Here is a 22,273-nt window from a genome sequence, read left to right on the forward strand (position 1 = left end):
GGTCAGGATCTCTGGTCTATACCCCCTAACTCCTATTCTTAATGACCAAGAACTTCAGAAAAAAGCATCTAAGTTTCCAAGAATAAGTATTTCAAGCATCCCTCTTCCTCAGAGTCTGGATATAATGAGAAATCACTAGAAGTTCCCATAGGCCTATTCTCAGAACCCCCTTGTCCAGCTCTGGTCCTGCCTTCCTTTGCCCACCTTTGGCTTTAAAGGGGTTTATCTCGTCTCAGTCCCTTCTTTCCTTTACTTTTCCTCTTTTCCAGTTCCATAACCCCAACTAAAATGGTTTTCTCCAAAAGTGATTTCTGTGGTTCCAGAACCACAGATCACAGGTGACTACAGTTATGCCCCCTAACAGTAAGAAGAGGGTGGACTTGGTTTCTTGACAGGAAGTCTTCACCTCATGAAATTTCAAACAAATACGGAGATTTTTGTTTGTTCTGTTTTGCTCTGTTTTAAGATTGTACAACAAACTGAATTCTAAGACTGTTCTCTTACAAAATCAAACTGTCACAGGGGGCAAGAGACCTTGAAAAGCCTACAAGGGTCTTTAGAAAGAATGAATGAGGACATGGCAACTGGAAATAATATTATTTTTGCTTTGAGTCAGCTTGCTACCAATAAGCCCTTAAAAGCATGTTTATTGCCTTCCTAGGTAATGCTCTTAAAACGTTCTGAAATATAGCACCATATTGCACCCAAAGGAATAGGATTAACTGTGGCTAAACATGCTGGGAATTCTTTATCATTTGCAGAAGAAGGAATTTCCCATGAATTACAACACTGAAAACTCCTCATTGAGAGCTAACTCTTTCTCATTGGCTTTCTCATTTTAAGTGAAATAATGTGTTTCTGAGTAGCTGAGTAAAACAAGGAGCCTGTGTAAGGCATGAATATTGAGGAAAATGGGAGAAAAGTAAGACTAGAGTGCCTTAAAGAAGGGAAGTCTAAATTATTCAGTAAGAATTCTATTTCTTGGATTTGAACTTCACTGGAAACTCAATGGGGACATTCTGTGCCCTAGATCAGAATTTGTTAAGGTATATCCAAAAAGGCATAGTTACTGAAATATCCACCTGATAAATTATTCTCATTTATAAGTATAGTGGTCATATATCTTAGACTTTTCTGGGACAATTCCAGTATAAATTTATTCTTTTCTATAAAGGTAGTGCCTTCAGTGTCTAAGTGTGGTTTCCTATTACTTATTTTAGAGATTAGAAAACATCTATTGCTAGACCACGTGTTCCAATTTTAAGTTTATAAAATAATGTTAACACGAACCCTCAAAAAATGTTACAGTGATATTCCACTATATTTATAATACTCAGAAATCTGAGCTAATTTAGCTTAGACTTACAAAGTCACTGGAATGTAAAAGCACTGGTAAGGTAGTGTAATTTATCCTTCTCTTTCAGGTAGGCATTCACACCTGAGTCACCCCAGGCTAATGAGAATTTATCTTATTTCTAAAGGCGGTCAGATAAGCAGATCAACAAATCTCATCCATTACCTTCCCTCCCTGAATGCACAGCTGGGATCTGAATGTGAAAAGGTAAAGTTCTAGACCTAGTCATCTACCACCTGTGGTGAATGAAGGCCGTTTGCCCCATATCTAACTGGTGATAGGGTCCAAATTCATTTTTTTCCCTTAAACCATTTCCAAAGTCAGCAAAAACGACTATATATAATACTAGCAAATTTGTTACAACATAAAAGACCCTGCTTGTGTCCCTTTCCTATACTTTTTCTCATCTCTCACTAAATTAAGCCTTTGTTGCTGGATGACTTATTTTTCATTTAAAATGAATTCCTGAATTCACTAATAAGTAAAGACCAGGAATTGCAATGTTTGTAACTACTTATAATTTTGAATATGCTTCCCAGATATCAGGCCTGGAGTGAGAAGGGAGCCTAGGTCTGCCATCAGCTAGGCGGTTAGCTTTGGCTCATGGGCCTCAGTCTCATGTATAAAGTAATAGAATCAGAGTAGATTCTCTTCCTTTTCCACTCTAAAAGCAATGGTATTTCTGGGTTGTGGGGTAGGAAGGACATTCTTTACTAGAATAAATATGTTCTCAGTTTTATGTAAAGAGCAATGTAATCCCACCTTCAAGTTCCTTTTCCTACGAAATTGCTACCACTTAATTCTTTGGATGGCATCACTGACTAAATGGACATGGGTTTGGGTAGACTCCGGCAGTTGGTGATGGACAGGGAGACCTGGCATGCTGCGGTTCATAGGGTCACAAAGAGTCAGACACGACTGAGCAACTGAACTGAACTGAACTGAATTCTTTTGCATAGACATTCTGGTGTCTCCATCACCTAAAATTAGAGAAATAAATATGAGTGCAGTGCATCTACAAGAGCAATTTATGGAGACAGGAAGTGGAGGGGTGTAGCAGGACGAGATGGCAAGAGAAGAGAATTCACAGGCTGGTGTTATGTCATGAAGACCACTAGGTAGGCTTTCCCTGGTGGCACAGTGGACAAGACTATGCCTGCCAATGCAGGGGACACAGTTTCAATCCCTGGCCCAGGAAGATTCCACATGCTACAGACCAGCTAAGCTGATGTGCCACAACTACTGAGCCTCTGTGCTACAATTACTGAAGCCAGGGCTCCTAGAGCCTGTGCTCTGCAACAAGAGAAGCCACTGCAGTGAGAAGCCTGTGTGCCGCAATGAAGACTAGCCCCTGCTCACTGCAACAACAGAAAGCCCACAAGAAGCACGAAGATCCAGTGCAGTAAAAATTAAGACAGAAAAGAAAAATTAAAAATAAAATTATAGAAAAAAGACCAGCGGGCATGGAGAATTCCCTGGCAGTCCAGTAGTTAGAACTCTTGAGCTTCCACTGTGGGGGGCCCGGATTGGATCCCTGGTCTGGGAACTAAGATCCTGCAGATTGAGTGATTTGGCTGAAAAAGAAAAAGACCAGTGGGCAATGCTTTCTGTCTTCAATTGAGATACATTTGCCTTTGCAGTACATATTTATTCACCTTGGTTTTTCATTTGTGTATAGGCATGTTTCTAGCATGAAATACTCTTTAAAAAGTATTATACAAATGCACAAACACTATCTGTAAATGTCATTTCAAAAACATTTAGTTGTTTCAATGTCTTGGAGCTTGTATAAACTCATGTTTCATCTTAAATATTTCAGGCAAGAAAGTTAACATGAAATGCTGCTCTGGTTTACTATTTTTCAGTATTATGGTGATAAATGAGTGGAGAAAAGGACACACACCAAGGTGGAGGAAAGAGTATATTTTTCTTCTGCAATATAAAACTTTTAATTATTTTAAATGTGTGACTTAGTCAACTTGGAACCAGTCCACCTCACAGGAAAATAAAAAGAAATGAAAATTGATGATACAATGGTTCAGTGACTTAAAAATTTTAAGTTATTATAAATGGAGTATGAAAACCTGTCTAACCTAAGCAGTTGCTGCTTCTGGGGTGTGTGTGTGTATTTGTGTTTGTGTTCGGTTAAAATATCATTATATAGATTGTTTTTATTTTCTTTGAAGACACAAATAAAGTTTATTTTTAAAGAATTTTTTTCATGTGGACCATTTTTAAAGTCTTTATTGAATTTGTTACAATATTGTCTCTGGTTTGTTTTTTTTTCATTTTGTGACCACATAGCATGTGAAATATTAGCTTCCCAACCAGGAACTGAACCTTCAGCCCCTTAGAAGGCAAAGCCTTAACCACTGGACTGCCACGGAAGTCCCAATAAAGGTTATTTTTAACCTACCTTATAGGTACATATATTCTTTACAAAGCATCTTATGTCACACAATTATTTAAGGAATAATTACACACAAACTGCACTTAGCATTCACACACCCTCCAGCGCTCTCCTCTCCAAACAAAAATAAAGGAGCTCATTTTGCTCTGAAATGATTCTGAATTAACACCTAAAAGTAAGTCTAACTTTCCAAATTGATTGGTGAAATCATAACGTTAGGTGGCCTCCATATTTTCCTAACTTTGATGAAGAGGAAAGGTAAAATTTCTACTTTTTAGAATTATTTTCCATATGTGCACAGAGATTAAAAAAAAAAGCAAAACTTAGAAGCTACTAAATGTCTATTCGTATTACATTGAATAAATAAATTACAATGTAACCAGCCGTGGAATACTATACCTACTGCTCAAAGGAATAAGATGATCTGTAAAGGATAAATGAATAAATATTTTTAAATGTTTTAAATGTAGAAGTGTATATTCATATCCCTGTAATAAAAATACTAATTTAGTAATAAATTATAGTATAGCACATGTATATTTGTGTGTGTGTTTATAATACAAATGATGCCAATGGTTATCACTGGGAGGCAGGAGAGAGACTAAGGGAGAATCTCACCTTCTATATCTTTTTGGATGATAACATTTTTAATGACCATAAATTACTTTTGTAATCAGAATAAATATTAAATGTCCTATAAAATGGACATTATACATTTAGTCAAGTGTTGATTCTCCTGCTGATAAAATAAGAGCATCTGGGAATTGAGAAGATAAAATGCCAGTGGTTCCTTTCACTATTATGCCTAATTACTCACTTGTAAATTTTTGCTTCCCATTACCATGATTTTGAACTCTTCTGGCTTACATGTCTTATTTCCCAGTGGAGGACTCTTTCCACCTATGACCAGTGATTTCACTGAACTTTGAATAATAGACAAAGAAGAGATTCACTGCTCTAACTTAAGTAATTGACCTTCATTATCAAGCAGAAATAGAGTTACTGGTATATATCAAGGGCATGAAGGAGTATTTATAACCCTGAGAATCCCCTAGGGTGTCTCCTAGAATTTCTGTATCCAATAGTAAAGATTAATGGAAGACCACAGCAACACAATACATGTAAACCCAGGAAGAACTCAGGCACTTAGGGAGGGAAGGTTTGGATCACCCCACCAGATATAGAACACTGACCACAGAATTGCTGGCTGAGGGCAAATTGATACAGAAAATTGGTAGTGGGCAAAGGAACTTATAAATACCAACTGTATTCTTCTGACTTACTGCAGAACTGAAGAACATAATAGTTCTATATACTTTTATTCCTTTCTTTGTTTTATATATATATTTGTATATAATTGACCAATTTTCTATTTATTTTCTCACTTTTATTTCTATGAGGTGCTGGTTAACTATAATTTAGTTTTGAGGTTATTGGTTACCAAGATAGGTTTGTGGCTGAATTAGAAAGGAACAAACATCTTCAAGGATCCATGCAGTGTTTAATGGGAGTTTGGGTCTTTTCTTTAGGAAAATGGTATGTTTTATTTGCATGGGGGATGGTTACATAATGGGAGTAAGTTGTTGCCCTTGCAGCTATTTGGAAGACTCTGTGTGCATAAAAATTTGTTTATGGTTATTGAGCAGGCAAAAAATGTAGACTGTGACAGAATGGTTTGACTCTCAACTTGGATGTCAAACAATTTTTCTATCTGGTGATATGCTGCAATGGTAAGGAATCCACCTGCAGTGCAGGAGGCACAAGAGATGCAGCTTTGATCCCTGTGTCAGGAAGATCCCCTGGAGGAGGACATGGCAACCCACTCCAGTGTCCTTGCTTTGGAAAACCCAAGGACAGAGGAGCCTGGTGGGCTACAGTCAATGGGGCTGCAAAGAAAAAAAGAAAGTGAAATCACTCAGTCGTGTCTGACTCTTTGCAACTCCGTGGACTGTAGCATACCAGGCTCCTCCATCCATGGGATTCTCCAGGCAAGAATACTGGAGTGGGTTGCCATTTCCACGGGGCTGCAAAGAGTCAGACACAATTAAGTGAACACGGCTGACTGAGCTGAGAAGGCTAAAAACTACATTCTTCAGACTTTTGCTGCTAGGATTCTTGATGTAAATTTGGTTCTGCCAATTAAACACATTTGTATGAGCTTTTTTGGAAAGAGTTATACCATCTTTCAGGGCTTCCCTGGTGGCTCAGATGGTAAAGCGTCTGCCGCAGTGTGGGAAACCCGGGTTCAATCCCTGGGTTGGGAAGATCCCCTGGAGAAGGAAATGGCAACCCACTCCAGTACTCTTGCCTGGAAAATTCCATGGACTGAGGAGCCTGGTAGGCTACAGTCCATGGGCTCACAAAGAGTCGGACATGGCTGAGCAACTTCACTTTCTTTCACTTTCTTTCTATATCATCTTTATGTAACAGTATGGACAGACAAGCAAGCTCTGAAGGGTGGGGGCTTGGAGTGGCCAGATGTCATAATCCACACTCTAGTCACGAGCTCCATGAGTGGAGGTGGAGGTGATGGTGGCAGCTCTTGGAGCTGTGGCTGCAGCAATCACTGAATCCTGGGATTGCATCAAGAGTGGTCAACACTCAATTCAAAGTTTCAGTGAGATACCCCAAATTCCATACCTCCAGCGCTTACAATTATTTTATAGAAAACTTATTTCTATTTAAATCCTTTCATATTCAAAAAACCTCTTTTTATCTTTCCTGAATTAAAGCCCAATTGATAGAAAACCCTATAGTTACACTTGTACCTGTTCAAAAAGAGGCAAGTAAAGGATGTTCACTTCAACATTGTTTGTAACAACTCCAAAACAATGACCTACATGTCTAATCATAGCGGAATGGGTGAATAAATTAGGGCACGTATCTCCTATGAGATGCATCAGTTTAAAAGAATGAAGTGCCTCTCTACCTCTGAACACGAAAACAGTTCCAAGAAAATAAGGAAGTTACATGATGGTTGTGCTATATTAAACACACTAAATATACATATTCTAAATACTACATGTATAATACATGGTTTAAGTATATATGCCATGCATTACCAGATACTTTTTGAAAGAATATACACCAGATTCATAATAGCAATAATTTCTTTGGAAAGTACTAGCATTGACAGTGGTTCATTTTTATTGGGTTGGCCAAAAAGTTCGTTCAGGTTTTTCTGTACGTTGTTGATGAAAAACCCAAACAAATCATTTGGCCAACCAAATAAATAGAATGATTGATTGAATTTTTGAATCAGAATATAGCCCTGGATTACTTGCTGATTAAAAATAAATTAAAAATACAGTTCAGTTCATTTGCTCCGTCATGCCCAACTCTTTGCAACTACATGGACTGCAACAGGCCAGGTTTCTCTGTCCATCACCAACTTCTGGAACCTACTCAAACCCTTGTCCATTCAGTCAGTGATGCCATCCAACCATCTCATCTTCTGTCGTTCCCTTCTCCTCCTGCCTTCAATCTTTCCCAGCATCAGGGTCTTTTCCAGTGAGTCAGTTCTTCGCATCAGGTGGCCAAAGTATTGGAGTTTCAGCTTCAGCATCAGTCTTTCAAATGAATATTCAGGACTGATTTCCTTTAGGATGGGCTGGTTAGATTTCTTTGCAGTCCAAGGGATTCTCAAGAGTCTTCTCCCACACCACAGTTCAAAAGCATCAATTCTTCAGTGCTCAGCTTTCTTTATAGTCCAACTCTCACATCCATACATGACTACTGGAAAAACCACAGCTTTGACTAGATGGACCTTTGTCGGCAAAGTAATTTCTCTGCTTTTTAATATGCTATCTAGGTTGGTCATAACTTTTCTTCCAACAAGCAAGTGTCTTTTAATTTCATGGCTGCAATCACCATCTGCAGTGATTTTGGAGCCCCCAAAAATAGTCTGCCACTGTTTCCATTGTTTCTGCATCTATTTGCCATGAAGTGATGGGACCAGATGCCATAATCTTAGTTTTCTGAATGTTGAGCTTTCAGCCAACTTTTTCACTCTCTTCTTTCACTTTCTTCAAGAGGCTTTTTAGTTCCTCTTCACTTTCTGCCATAAGGGTGGTGTCATCTGCATATCTGAGGTTATTGATATTTCTCCTGGCAATCTTGATTCCAGCTTGTGCTTCATCCAGCCCAGCGTTTCTCATGATGTACTCTGCTTATAAGTTAAATAAGCATGGTGACAATATATAGCCTTGATGTACTCCTTTCCTTATTTGGAACTAGTCTGTTGTTCCATGTCCAGTTGTATCTGTTGCTTCCTGACCAGTAAAGCAATCATGAGCATTTTTAATATAAAATCATATAGCATTTTAAAACTACCTGGAGCTACTTGAACAAAATATCGGAGAGAGTTGGAGAAAGAGGGATATAAAATAAGCTAACATTTTTTGGGAAAGAGAGGGCAATAGAATGGGTGAGAATACATAGATATTACTTTGTTCTTGAGAATGACAGGGAAATATAAGTTCAAATATATTTTTAAAGTAAGAGTAAGTGTAATAGAATAACAATTGGACATCTAACTTTCAAATCATCTGAGAAAGGGATCAAGGGAAACAATACAACAAAAGACAGCAATGGAACAAAAGAAGCTAGAACATGTAGTAAGGAGATGATTCTATGGAAAAACACAGAACACCAAAATTGACACAAGAGCATACCAAATTTGCAGTGTATTATCCAGGAAAGAAACTTAAAAGGTTAAAAATAGTTCAGTTCAGTTCAGTTCAGTTCAGTCGCTCAGTCGTGTACGACTCTTTGCGACCCCATGAATCGCAGCACGCCAGGCCTCCCTGTCCATCACCATCTCCCGGAGTTCACTCAGACTCACGTCCATTGAGTCCGTGATGCCATCCAGCCATCTCATCCTGGGTCGTCCCCTTCTCCTCCTGCCCCCAATCCCTCCCAGCATCAGAGTCTTTTCCAATGAGTCAACTCTTCGCATGAGGTGGCCAAAGTACTGGAGCTTCAGCTTTAGCATCATTCCTTCCAAAGAAATCCCAGGGCTGATATCCTTCAGAATGGACTGGTTGGATCTCCTTGCAGTCCAAGGGACTCTCAAGAGTCTTCTCCAACACCACAGTTCAAATGCATCAATTCTTCGGTGCTCAGCCTTCTCCACAGTCCAACTCTCACATCCATACATGACCACAGGAAAAACCATAGCCTTGACTAGACGGACCTTAGTTGGCAAAGTAATGTCTCTGCTTTTGAATATGCTATCTAGGTTGGTCATAACTTTCCTTCCAAGGAGTAAGCGTCTTTTAATTTTATGGCTGCAGTCACCATCTGCAGTGATTTTGGAGCCCAAAAAAATAAAGTCTGACACTGTTTCCACTGTTTCCCCATCTATTTCCCATGAAGTGATATAATGAGGAAAAGAAAAGGTAATAGATTGCAAAGAATTGGACATGACGGAGTGACTTTCACTTTCACTTACTTGTGGGATCTAGTTCCCTGACCTGAGATCAAACCCAAGCCTCCTGCATTAGGAGCAACCCTTAAGTAATCTTTTATAGCAAAAACATCCAGTTCTCAATCATGCATGGCCTTTAGTTATACCTCCTGCAGTCTTTAATAGTTCTTCCTTTGACTTTCATGACCTTGATACTTTAAAAGACTATAGGTCAGTTGTTTCGTAGAATGTTCTTCAATTTGGACTTGTCTCACATTTCCTTAAAATTGAGTTCAACTTACGCATCCCTGGCAAGGGTACTGCAGATATAAACCATGCTCTGCTGATCCCCTGACTAGGCTGTCCCTGCTTTGTAGATGTCCTCCAGGTCCTACTCAGGCTTTGACACACAATACCAAGCAACAGCTCTGCATGTTTCCCTCTTCACCCTACCTGCCCTCTGAATCCCACTCCAGACTTTCTCTGTATATGGGCATCCTTTTTACCCTCCTGAGACTCAGACACCCCATGGAAGGACTCTATAAATTTAATACAATCCCAACCATAATTCCAAATGAAATTTATTTAGAACTTTAAAAAATGATGTTAAAATTTTACTTAAACAGCAACTTGAGATGAGTCAAGATATGTTTGAAAAAAAAAGATTGAAAGGATTTACTTAACCATTTATTGTAACATATTATAAAACAAAAAAATTGAAATAGTTAGATTCTGAATCAGGAATAAACATTTATGAAAAAATAGAGATTAAAGAAAACAGATAGAAGAATATTATAGTATTTATAGTCAGAACAGAAAGAACAATTTAGTTGAACAATGGTGATAATGAAGAAAAGCATTAATTAACAGTTTGTATTAGGATTTACACAAAAGTTTAAGTGCAAAAAATAAAATCATAAAGCAATATTGATTCATAATATTATATTTAGGGGCTGGGATATACCTCATTAGACACAGTAAAGGAGAAAAGAAAATAATGAACACTTAGACTATTTACAAATTAAAATATCCTATATAGTAAGAAACAGTGTCAGACTTTATTTTTTGGGGCTCCAAAATCACTGCAGATGGTGACTGCAGCCATGAAATTAAAAGACACTTACTCCTTGGAAGAAAAGTTATGACCAACCTAGATAGTATATTCAAAAGCAGAGACATTACTTTGCCAACTAAGGTCCGTCTAGTCAAGGCTATGGTTTTTCCTGTGGTCATGTATGGATGTGAGAGTTGGACTGTGAAGAAGGCTGAGCACCGAAGAATTGATGCATTTGAACTGTGGTGTTGGAGAAGACTCTTGAGAGTCCCTTGGACTGCAAGGAGATCCAACCAGTCCATTCTGAAGGAGATCAGCCCTGGGTGTTCTTTGGAAGGAATGATGCTAAAGCTGAAGCTCCAGTACTTTGGCCACCTCATGCGAAGAGTTGACTCATTGGAAAAGACTCTGATGCTGGGAGGGATTGGGGGCAGGAGGAGAAGGGGACGACCCAGGATGAGATGGCTGGATGGCATCACGGACTCGATGGACGTGAGTCTGAGTGAACTCCAGGAGTTGGTGATGGACAGGGAGGCCTGGCATGCTGCAATTCATGGGGTCGCAAAGAGTCGGACACGACTGAGCGACTGAACTAACTGTATAGTAAACAAACAACAGTGACTCCATTTCTCTCCTGCACTTTCTTTCATATGGAAAATGAGGGCTTTGGATCGATGATTCTGAAAATCTCTTCAAGCTGGAAAATAATTCTCAATATTTTATGCATATAATTGTACTTCCATTTTGTTCATGTCTGCTTTGCATCTGTCATATAATATAACCTCCTTGAAGCATATTTTTAAAATCCAAGCCTTTTGATTGGAACGTTTTATGTACATTCATCATAACTATTGATAAAGTAGGATTTATGTGTGTCATTTTACTTTTTTATTTTCTCAAGTCTTTTTTTCTTCTTTTATACCTGCAACAAGGAATACAGACTTTATAGAATTAGTCCAGGAAAGCTGCTAAGCAAATAAAACACAAGAGCCGCAACTATAACCAGTAGCAATGATGACAATCCCATAGAGGTCAAGGATGATCTAATTTGTAAAGTTCTCCACTGAAGTCTCTGCTGAGCTTGCTAATGATTGGACAGAGATTTTTGTAAATGCCAATAAGCCTCTCAACCTTCGCCAAAGGGTCCAAGAACATTGTAGCCTATCTTCAATACTCCAGCAGTTTATAATATACTCTGCTTTAATCTTAACTTCCTCTTTCACAGTCTCAAAGTAGGCATAGATGAGAGATTAGGGCCTTCTCTGCTCTTTCCCCTGAGCACAGCCCTGCATTGTGTGGCCTTCTAGATTACCAGAAATAAGTAAAAGTTTTTTCTGGTGCTCTGTGGATATCTCTTTCCCATGCCTTTTTTTTTTTTTTTTTTGAGTCTTTTGGTCAGCCTCTTGCATATCCCATTTTGTATTCTCATTTAGCTTGTATTCCCATTTCAGACAGCTCTGATGTTAAATGATTCCTATGATCGTTTTGACAAACACACTGGTGATAGGCTGTCCATGTAGAACAAGTTCCGAGTCTAGTCAAATAGAGACAAACCTTGACAATGGGGCTGGAGCAGCCAGACAGATCAAATAGAAACGATTCTCTGGGGAGAGAGCTTTTGGGACAACTCCAAACTTGTTTGTGGCCTCCAGTGGCTGCTAGGCTGCTGGCTTTCACAGTTACCATGGTTACAAGGCCTTTAGTTTTCAAGGCTACTTTGGAGCTATGCAGAAGGGTAGAGAGCAGGTTACAGTGCCACCAAACTCAATGCTTTTACCGAGATTCAGCTGTTTTTCTCAATTTGATGTTCCTTGGATTGTTGTAAACTTTTGGTTATTTTCCAGAGTTCTGAAAAAGTTTATTTTTGATTTTTTTTTTTTTTTGGTCAGTATTCTAACTGCCTTTATGAAGGAGTGGGTTTTTTTTTTTTTTAATATCCTTATTTTATCATTTCTTAAGAAGCCAGTATGCTTCTGTCATTTATTTTTAATTTGGTATCTTACCTCATTGATTTATAGAAGTTTTCCATTTAACTTTTTAATTGATTCTGGATATAAATCTTTATCTTCCCAGGTGGCACTAGTGGTAAAGAACTTGCCTGCCAATGCAGGAGATGTAAGAGATGTGGATTCAATCCCTGGGTAAAATCAATAAATCCTTGGTCAAGTATATGCCCTGTGGATATCTTCTCTGAGTTGGTGTCTTGCCTTTTCGATCTGTGGATCTAATCTCATGCCTTGATGCTCACCTGAATGAGTTTGTCATGTAGAGGAGAAGTGAACACTTTGGTTCACCTGCCAGGTAGTCAACAGTATTGACTGGCTCAAACAGAAATTGGTGGGAGGTGGAAATTCAAGTCATTGTGCTATATAATATGATTAAAATTATTCACAGCACATTATCTTATATTTTTATTATTCAATTATTATTAAAAACTGAAATAAAACAGAAATAAATGGAGAAATAAAAATTTTCCTCTTCTGTCTCTTCTACTCATGACTTAACCTTGGTTGTCAGTATTTGGTGGGTCCTTCCTAACCGTTTCTTATGAATTTAAACACAATCACACATCCACACACATGTTTAGGTGGTAAAAAATTTATAAATAAGGTCATACTAACTCTGTTTTGTGATGATGGTTTCCTATTATTGTTATTTTTAAAGGTTATATAGCATTCAATAGTAGCAGAAATATTATGTTTTGCTGGAGAGTTAGATTGTTCCCAGTTTTTCATGCCAAGAAACAATACTGGGATGTCATTTTATGTATATTTCTATTTTTAAATCTAAATACTTGTAAAGAATTGAATCCCCAAAATAGAATGCCTGAACCAAATGATGGAAACTTTCTTTCATTTACAAAGAGTAGCAGCTTGACTTCTTCAATGTGCATCAAGATATGTTCACCTATAGTTAATAAAAATGCATGTTTACACACATTTCTCAGCAAATAGTAAAAATAAGTATTTTTTCTGATTTTGTCAGTTAGATAAATGATTAAAATATATTTTAAGATTTTAGTCTGTATTTGATTACCTGTAACACTGAGAATCTTTTCATTGGTCCCTTTTTATCTTCACTTCCATGAATTTATTCTTATCTTTCAACTATTAATATTTTAACTTTCTTCTTCTTGATTTCTATTTTCTCTTTACATATTCTGAATAGTAACCTTTGTCTATAAAACATATTGTAAATATTTCCTCAACTCTGTGGCTCATATTTTAATTTTACTTATATGGTCCTTTTTATATTCATTTTTTAAATGGAGATTGTCTGATTTAACTTTGAAAGTGAAAGTGAAAGTCACTCAGTTGTGTCCGACTCTTTGTGACCCCATGAACTGTATAGTTCACGGAATTCTCCAGGCCAGAATACTGGATTGGGTAGCCTATCCCTTCTGCAGGGGATCTTCCCAACCCAAGAATCAAACCGGGGTCTCCTGTAGATTTAACTTTGGGTTTCTCAAATTCTTATCTTGTTTAGGAAGGTCAATCTTACCTCAATATTATACAAATACTTTTCTGTATTTCCTTCTAATAATTTAATAATCTTGATTTATTATTTTGTTTTCTCATGTTTATAGAGAATGACAATTTACCTTCCAAGAATTTTTTTTGTCCTTAAATGCATCACTTGTAAATTTATAAGCTTCATTTTCTACCCTTTATCTCATATTTGAAATGCTACTGTATCAAAATGAAATTCTCATGTTTCCAGGAGTTTGTCTTGGGACTCCTGTGTTTCACTGATTGCTATGTCTATATCCATGCCACTGTCTCACTGTTTATTATAGCTTTATGGTAGTTTTTCCATCCCTTTCCTTGCTCTTCTTTTTTATAAATGTCTTTGCTGTTCTTGTGCCTTTTCTATTTTATGTGATATTTAGAATAAGCTTCAGATTTCTAACAGACATTCTTATGGCATTTTGATTGGTGTTATATTTAATTAATCAATGAATTTGTGATAGGTAGATTTGATGTCTTTGTAATGTTGGACATTCCCATCCAGGAGATATGTATATGTCTTGATTTATATCTTATAACTTTTTTGTCTGTTTATTTATATAATTCTGACATTTCATATTAGGTATTTTATAAATGAGTTGCAAATTATAAATGGCACTGTATTAGTTATTACATTTTCTAAGTGGCAATGGTAGATGCTATCAATTTTGCATGTTGTTTCCAACGTCACTTGTTAATTCTCATATAATTCCTAATAGCTTTCCAGATCATTACTTGATTTTTTTCTTGATTTATTTCAATAATTAGAACTTCCATAAAATGTTGAATAGTCACAGTAGTTATCCTTGTCATTTTGCCAGTTACAGTGGAAACAGCTTTTAATGTTTCATCATCAGGTTTATTTGAGGGACATAAGAAAGCCTCTTTCTATTCTTTTCATAACAAGTGTTTTTAATAATCATTATCATGATTGAGGATTGAATTTGGTTTCTCTTTCATTTGTTAATATTGTGAATTAGACTAATAGGTACCCTGATGTTAACCACCTCTCTATTCGTGAGATGAAATCTACTTGGGCATCAAGTATTTCTCAAATATCATTAGATTTGATTTCTCAATATTTTATTTATGTACTTGCATCTATATATTCATATTGGACTATAATTTCCCTTTATTTAGGGCTTCCCTGATAGCTCAGTTGGTAAAGAATCTGCCTGCAATGCAGGAGACCCCAGTTCAATTCCTGGGTTGGGAAGATCCACTGGAGAAGAGACAGGCTATCCACTCCAGTATTCTTGAACTTCCCTTGAGGCTCAACTGGTAAAGAATCTGCTTGCAGTGTGGGAGACTTGGGTTCGATCCCTGGGTTGGGAAGATCCCCAGAAGAAAGGAAAGGCTACCCACTCCAGTATTCTGTCCTGGAGAATTCATGGGGTCACAAAGAGTCGGACACAACTGAGCGACTTTCACTTTCCCTTTCTTTATTTGAGTGCTGTTTTTACTGTAAATCGGGGTCCAGACACTTGTCACTTGAAAGCCAATAAAAAGGCAAGCTTGGTGGAAAGGAAAGTTTGGTGGACTGTTGCCCAAGGGAGGGGAGGGGTACATGGACTCCTGTCCAAAGGCTGACTTCCTCCCACTGAAGATCAGTGAGCTTTTATAGGTGAAGGGAGGGGGCTACATGCAGAAACAGCACAGTCAGCTCTGATAGTCATCTTGAAATTGGTTCTACAGTGATCTGAACAGTGTAATCTTGTTTTGTGCTTAGTTGCTCAGTCCGACTCTGCGACCCCATGGACCATAGCCTGCCTGGCTCCTCTGTCTGTGGGGATTCTCCAGGCAAGAATACTGGAGTGGGTTGCCATGTCCTCCTCCAGGGGATCTTCCCAACCCAGGTCTCCCACATGGCAGGCAGATTCTTTACCATCTAAGGCATGAGGGAAACCAAGAATACTGGAGTGGGTAGCCTATTCCTTCTCCAGGGTATCTTCCTGATCCAGAAATCGAACTGGGGTCTCCTGCATTGCAGGTGGATTCTTTACCACCTAAGCTACCCTCTGATCAGTGTCATCTTGATGGTTTTAAGTATAGTTAATCTGCAGTCCCAGGGTCAGTTCGTTCCCTTTCTTTGAAATTAGCTCTGGGAATCGTGGCAGCTTATGTCATGGCTGCAGCCTGGTCATCACATAGTTAACTTCTTCCACCTGGTCAGGGTTTTAGTCTCTATAAGACAGTTCAAAGGATGTGGCACAGAATATTATCTATAGCTCTTGGAGATGGACTCAAGGTCCTTGACTATGCTTAATGACTCAAGTATTATTTAGTCTTTTTGGACTGTTTTCCTGTTTCTGCATTTTCACTGCTTTGATTAAACTTATTCTATGGCTCAAGTTTTTCCACAGACAAAAGGTAGGCTGAGGACATAGAGGATTACAGAGCTCTGCTCTGTTTCAGTCCCCCCTTTTCTCTGGTATTTCTCATTCTTGAGGAAGGACAGGTACAGAAAAAGAAAGGGAGCAAAGTTTTGGATAGAGAGGGTAGTCATAAACTTGGCAGAGGAACCCAGTTTTAGTTCCATTTCTGTTCAAATTATCTCCAGCTCTTGGAGGGAATGGGGTGACAATCACTTTAGCAACTTCCTGGTGAAGTGGGGTATATTTCTGCCTAATTTGGGGAATGGATACAGAATTATAAATAATCTCAAGTTTCAGGCTTAGCATCAATATTTTGTATTTTGAAAATATTACCTCTTTTACCAGGTACTTTGTCATAGCACCTGGACATACTGTACTGCAAAGAGATCAAACTAGTCAATCCTAAAGGTAATCAACCCTGAATATTCATTGGAAGGACTGATGCTGAAGCTCCAAAACTTTAACCACCTGAGGCCAAAGGTGACTCATTTGAAAAGACCCTGATGCTGGGAAAGATTGAAGGCAACTGGAGAAGGGGGAAGCAGAGGATGAGATGGCTGGATGGCATCACCAACTCAATGGACATGAATCTGAGCAAACTCCAGGACACACAGAAGGACAAAGGAGCCTGGTATACTGAAGTCCACAGGGTTGCAAAGAGTCAGACAGGACTTAGCAATTGGACAACAGAGATATTACAGTGAAGATAATAATCAAATGCATCTTTATATTATTCTTTAAATGTGTTAGGGTTTTTTAACCTTAATGGTTAAAGCAGATGTACAATGTATGTTGAGGGCTTCCCAGGTGGCTCAGTGGTAAAGAATCTGCCTGCCAATGCACGAGATGCAGGAGACTCAAGTTTGATCCCTGAGTAAGGAAGATCCCCTGGAGTAGGAAATGGCAACCCACCCCCGTATTCTTACCTGGGAAATTCCATGGGCAGCCTGGCAGGCTGCAGTACATGGGGCCACAGAGTCAGATACAACTGAGTGACTGAGCACACGTGCACAATGCATGTTTATTAGGCCATAAACAGGATGTTTTTCGTTAAACTAAAGTTCAAATTAAATCATGAATAAGCCAGAATGACTTCCTCATAACACAATATGTGAAATTTTCTTGCATAATTTCCCCCTTTTAATGGCAGATCTTTTCATAGAAAGCATCAATAATCATTATATTTTCCTGGCATTCTCAGAGTAGTTCAGTTGCCTTTTCTAGGTCCATTCATGTCCCTCAGTGCTAGGCTTATTCTTTGCTTATATATTGACCTAGTCATCCACGTTGGGGTAAAACTAAAACTAAGACACAGCAAACAAATACAGAGGTATGCTTTTGGAGAAACATTTTATAGGCCATACATTTTACCACTTATACCCAACTGTCACACATGCATTGTACATACACTTTTAGCAGTAAATGTAAAGCCAGCAGTGATACACATCAATCCTGAACATTGGGGTCAAAAATATGACTTGAGGCAAAACAATAGATTTCCATTAGCATTCTTTAAATTTCTTACCCACTTCAGCAGTATGACCTGAAAGTTATCAAATATTTTCTATATAGTTTAACATACCAAATAATTCTAGTTACTTTAATATTTCTTCTGAGATGGAAAATAGAATGGTGGGTGTCACAGGCTAGGAGGAGGGAATGGAAGGTTATTGTTTAATGGGTGAGAGTCTCACTTTGGGCTGACAAAAGTGTTTTGGAGATGGATAGATTGTGGTGACAGCTGCACAATAATGTAAATGTGCCTAAAGCCACTGAACTGTACATTTGAAAATGGTTAAAATAGTAAATTGTATGTATATATTATATAGTAAAAACATTAAATAAAAATTATAAACCATAAAAATATTTCTTTTGAGACAGCTAAGGGCCATTTGGAATATTCAAAGTTAGCTAGAGAAAGGAACTTACAATGTTATCAAAAGCAGCTCTTTATTCCAGGAAAGTTTTGTTCTCTTAACAGAGAGAAAGAAAACCAAATTCCAGTTTTCAATTAGCTTACTATTAATAACATGATTCATTTACCAAATTAAATCCAACCTAATCTTAATCACTCCTGACAGCGTACAAAATTCTTTTCTCAAAGTTCCCTTTTTCCACAAATGTTTTATTACTTTTTGTATCCATATAATTTGTCCCTTATTATTCCCCACCTAGAAATAACTAGCTCCAGGACAAAATTATTATCATCATTTTTCCTCAACAAAAATATCTCCATTCTTTATACCTTCTGTCGCTGACAACACATGCCCTACTTGCTTTAAACACTGGAATGTTTCCCTCATCATTTTCAGTAGCTTTAATTACAGATTACAATTTTTAACCCTTAAAAGCCTTAATAAAACCAGGAAGCAAGTAACTAAACTGTTATACCAGCATTTACTGGTAAACTTAAGCATATATTTCATAACCTCTAAAAACTTGCATTTTTCTCATACTATACTTACTCTTTAATATGGTACAATAAACCCAAGCAACTTTTGAAATTCTACTGATTAACCCAAAGCTGATGTCTCAGGCAAAGTATATTTCAAGGACATGATAAGAGTTAACTTCAAACTTTCTCCTAGACATGTTTTTGTTCTCTAAGCCTCAGCATTCTTAAAACAGTATTTTATCAAGCTAGCTTCCTCTTACTGCATATGCAAAAAGAACTAGCTTTGGAATTCCAAAAGAGTTTCATCTTAACCATTTTTTTCTGGAGTCTAAAGAATACCATTGTTATATAATGTTTTAAAAAATTATCTTTCACTGCTATATTTTAAATAGATAACCAAGAAGGACCTACTGTACAGCACAGGGAACTCTGCTCAATGTTATGTGGCAGCCTGGATGGGACAAGACTTTGGGGGAGAATAAATACACGTATATGTATGGCTCAGTCCCTTCATTGTTCACCTGAAACTGTTACAACATTATTAATCGACTAAACCTCAATACAAAGTAAAAAGTTTTTTTAAATTACCTTTCTTTTTTTTCAGTAATAATTGCATAACTAAAATTTTTCTAATGAATTGAATCTGAATTTCCCATTTTATGAAAGACAATAAAGATACTAATCACACGGAACTAGAGAGTGTCATACAGTGAAGTAAGTCAGAAAGAGAAAAACAAATATTGTATATTAATGCATATATATGGAATCTAGAGAGATGGTATTGATGAACCTATTTGCAGGAAAGGAATGGAGACACAGACATAGAGAAGGGACTTAGGACCACAGCAGGTGGGAGCAGAGATAGTAGTGTTGACACATATATATGACCATGTATAAATAGACAGCTGGTGGGAAGCTACTGGATAACACAAGGAGCTCAGCCTGGCACTCTGTGACAACCAAGAGGTGTTGGATAGGGGGAATGGAAGGGAGGCTCAAGAGGGAGGAGATGTATATAGTTACGACTGATTTGTGTTGTTGTACAGCAGAAACCAACACATTATAAAACAATAATCCTCCAGTTTTAAAAAAGTAATTAGAAAATCATTTTCGTATGGAGAGGTGATCAAGAAGTAGGTTGCCAAAATTATAGGAAAAAATCCTTACTTTTAGAGAAAATGAATAAAGCATTGTTTTGAGGGGACAGAGAGAAACTAATGTCATATTTTAATGCATAGAAAAACAGTACAGATGATCTTATTAGAGAAGCAGAAATAGACACCCAGGAGGTAGAGAACAAATATATGGACACCAAGGGCGGGGAGGGGGGAATTGGGAGATTGGAATTGACACATATACACTATTGATACTATGTATAAAATAGATAATTAATGAGAACTTACCTTATAGCACAGGATACTCAATGCTCTGCGGTGACCTCAATGGAGAAGAAATCCAAAAGGGAGGGGGTATATGTATATGTATAGCTGATTCACTTTGCTGCAAGGCAGAAACTTTACAGCACTGTAAAGCAACTGTACTCCAATAAAAATTAATTTATAAAAGATAATACCAATCACACAAATGGAATATATACCCACACACCAGAAAACAGAATCATCACAAATCCAACAAGATAATGACCGATACTGAGTCCCAAACAAAGACGCCCCCAACACAAATGGTCCTCAACATCAGGCACGTCAGAACCAATTGGCAAAATGCCCAAATAGCACTTTGTGCTCAAAGGAGATGTTAGCCTGGGTGCACACCAGTGGGACTTACAGGGTCTTGGAGCTCGTCTGTTCATCCAGGCGCGTGTTTCCGTTCCACCGAGGAAAAGTGTACGTTGACAGCCAGTGCCGAGCAGAGGAGAAACAGGGAGGATTCCCCAAAACAAATGGTTTCAGCAGCTGCTAGAAACACCCGCCGCTCCAAAATGTTCCTCTCAGGACCAGGTAGCCTCCAGCAGCGGTTCCTCACAGCCATCCCTGAGCGTCGTCCTGGTGGCTCTACTCTAGGAAAACCCCAGAAGCCAGGTATCGCGAGAGCACAGGAGTCCCACGGAAGGAGCCAAAAACTGAGAGTGGGGTCCACCTGCTCGCCACTCTAAAGCCAAAGAAGAGGCGAGCTGGTGGAAAGGAAAGTTTGCTTTATTTCAGAGGACAGCAGCCTGGGGGCAGGAGGCTCCTGACAAAGGCCAACTCCTCCACACTGACAATCAGTGGGCAAGAGCGTTTATGGAGGCAGGGAGGGATGGGGCTACATGCAGAAACAGCACAGTTGGCTCTGGCAGTCATCTTGAAATTGGTGCTGCAATGGTCTGGTCAGTGTCACCTTGACTGGATTAGGTACAGTTAATCTTCAGTTCCAGAGTCAGTTTGTTCCCATTTCTTTGAGGCCAGGTTTCAGAACTGTGGCAGCTTATGTCATGGCTACAGTTTCGTCATCACGTGGGGGTTTCAGTATCTACAAGACAGCTCATAGGGTATGGCTCAGAATGTTGTCTAAACCCTTGCTGCTGCTGCTGCTGCTAAGTCACTTCAGTCATGTTCGACTCTGTGCGACCCCATAGACGGCAGCCCACCAGGCTCCCCGTCCCTGGGATTCTCCAGGCAAGAACACTGGAGTGGGTTGCCATTTCCTTCTCCAATGCATGAAAGTGAAAAGTGAAAGTGAAGTCGCTCAGTCCTATCCCACTCCCAGCGACCCCATGGACTGCAGCCCACCAGGCTCCTCTGTCCATGGGATTTTCCAGGCAAGAGTACTGGAGTGGGTTGCCATTGCCTGCTCCTAAAGGTCCTTGACTATGCTTAATAACTATAAACTATAAATTATTTAGTCTTGTTGAACTGTTTCTTTTGTTTTTGCATTTTCTCACTGCTCTAATTAAACTTATTATTTGACTAAAGTTTTTCCACAGACAAAAGGCAGGCTGAGGACATGGGGAAGCAAAAGGATCATAGTGTCCTACTCCATTCACTATTCATGTTCAATTTTTACAGCAGAATTATGCTAGGTATACAGAGTAAATGAGAGAGCTTTTCTTTCTTAATACTTTACAACAGTTTAAAACAGTAATTATCTATTACTTACAGGTTTTGCAGAATCATTCATAAAGTGACCTATTGCCTTTTGGAAAGTGTTGATATTTACCTGCTTTACACTATCTACTATAGTTCATGATCTAAACAAATTTTATCTTTTTGAGACAGTATTTTTTTAGATTATCATTTATTTCACCTGGATTTTCTAACTTGAGTGTTGCCAAGTAGAAGTGAGTGAAGTCACTCAGTCGTGTCCAACTCTTTGCGACCCAATGGACAGTAGCCTACCAGGCTCCGAAATCCATGAGATTCTCCAGGCAAGAATACTGGAGTGGGCTGACATTTCCTTCTCCAGGGGATCTTCCCAACCCAGGGATCAAACCTAGGTCTCCTGTGTTGCAGACAGACACTTTACCGTCTGAGCCACTAGGAAGCCCTGCCAGTAGAAAGTGAAAGTGAAAGTGAAGTTGCTCAGTTGGCCAAGTAGAAAGGTAGACCAAAAAACAAAACAAAATGCTTCAAATAAATGGACTGCTGAGCATTTCCTTACTTGGACTAAAGATGACATTGCTTATTTCTCTTTTCCCCTTTCAGTAGGAAAAAAATTTTTAGATAATACTTGGAGGAGCTATGATTCAAACCACATTTCTGTATTAAGCAATTTATAAAGCAAAACAATCCAGTTTCAAATGTGTCTTGCTCAATACTAATCTGTGTTTACAAGA

At 38.3% G+C, this 22,273-nt stretch overlaps 1 long non-coding RNA gene across 1 annotated transcript; it reads right to left on the reverse strand.

Moving 5' to 3' along the window:
* Positions 1 to 18,039: 18,039 nt before the first annotated feature.
* LOC120869309 lies at positions 18,040 to 21,837 on the reverse strand. The gene is made up of 2 exons (XR_005722519.1): positions 20,287 to 21,837; positions 18,040 to 19,939 (listed from the first exon to the last, which is right to left on the reverse strand). It is a non-coding gene; the product is annotated as an uncharacterized LOC120869309 (long non-coding RNA).
* Positions 21,838 to 22,273: the final 436 nt, after the last annotated feature.

This window comes from Oryx dammah, unplaced genomic scaffold (genome assembly GCF_014754425.2).
Source record: "Oryx dammah isolate SB20612 unplaced genomic scaffold, SCBI_Odam_1.1 HiC_scaffold_10, whole genome shotgun sequence".
NCBI lineage: Eukaryota > Metazoa > Chordata > Mammalia > Artiodactyla > Bovidae > Oryx > Oryx dammah.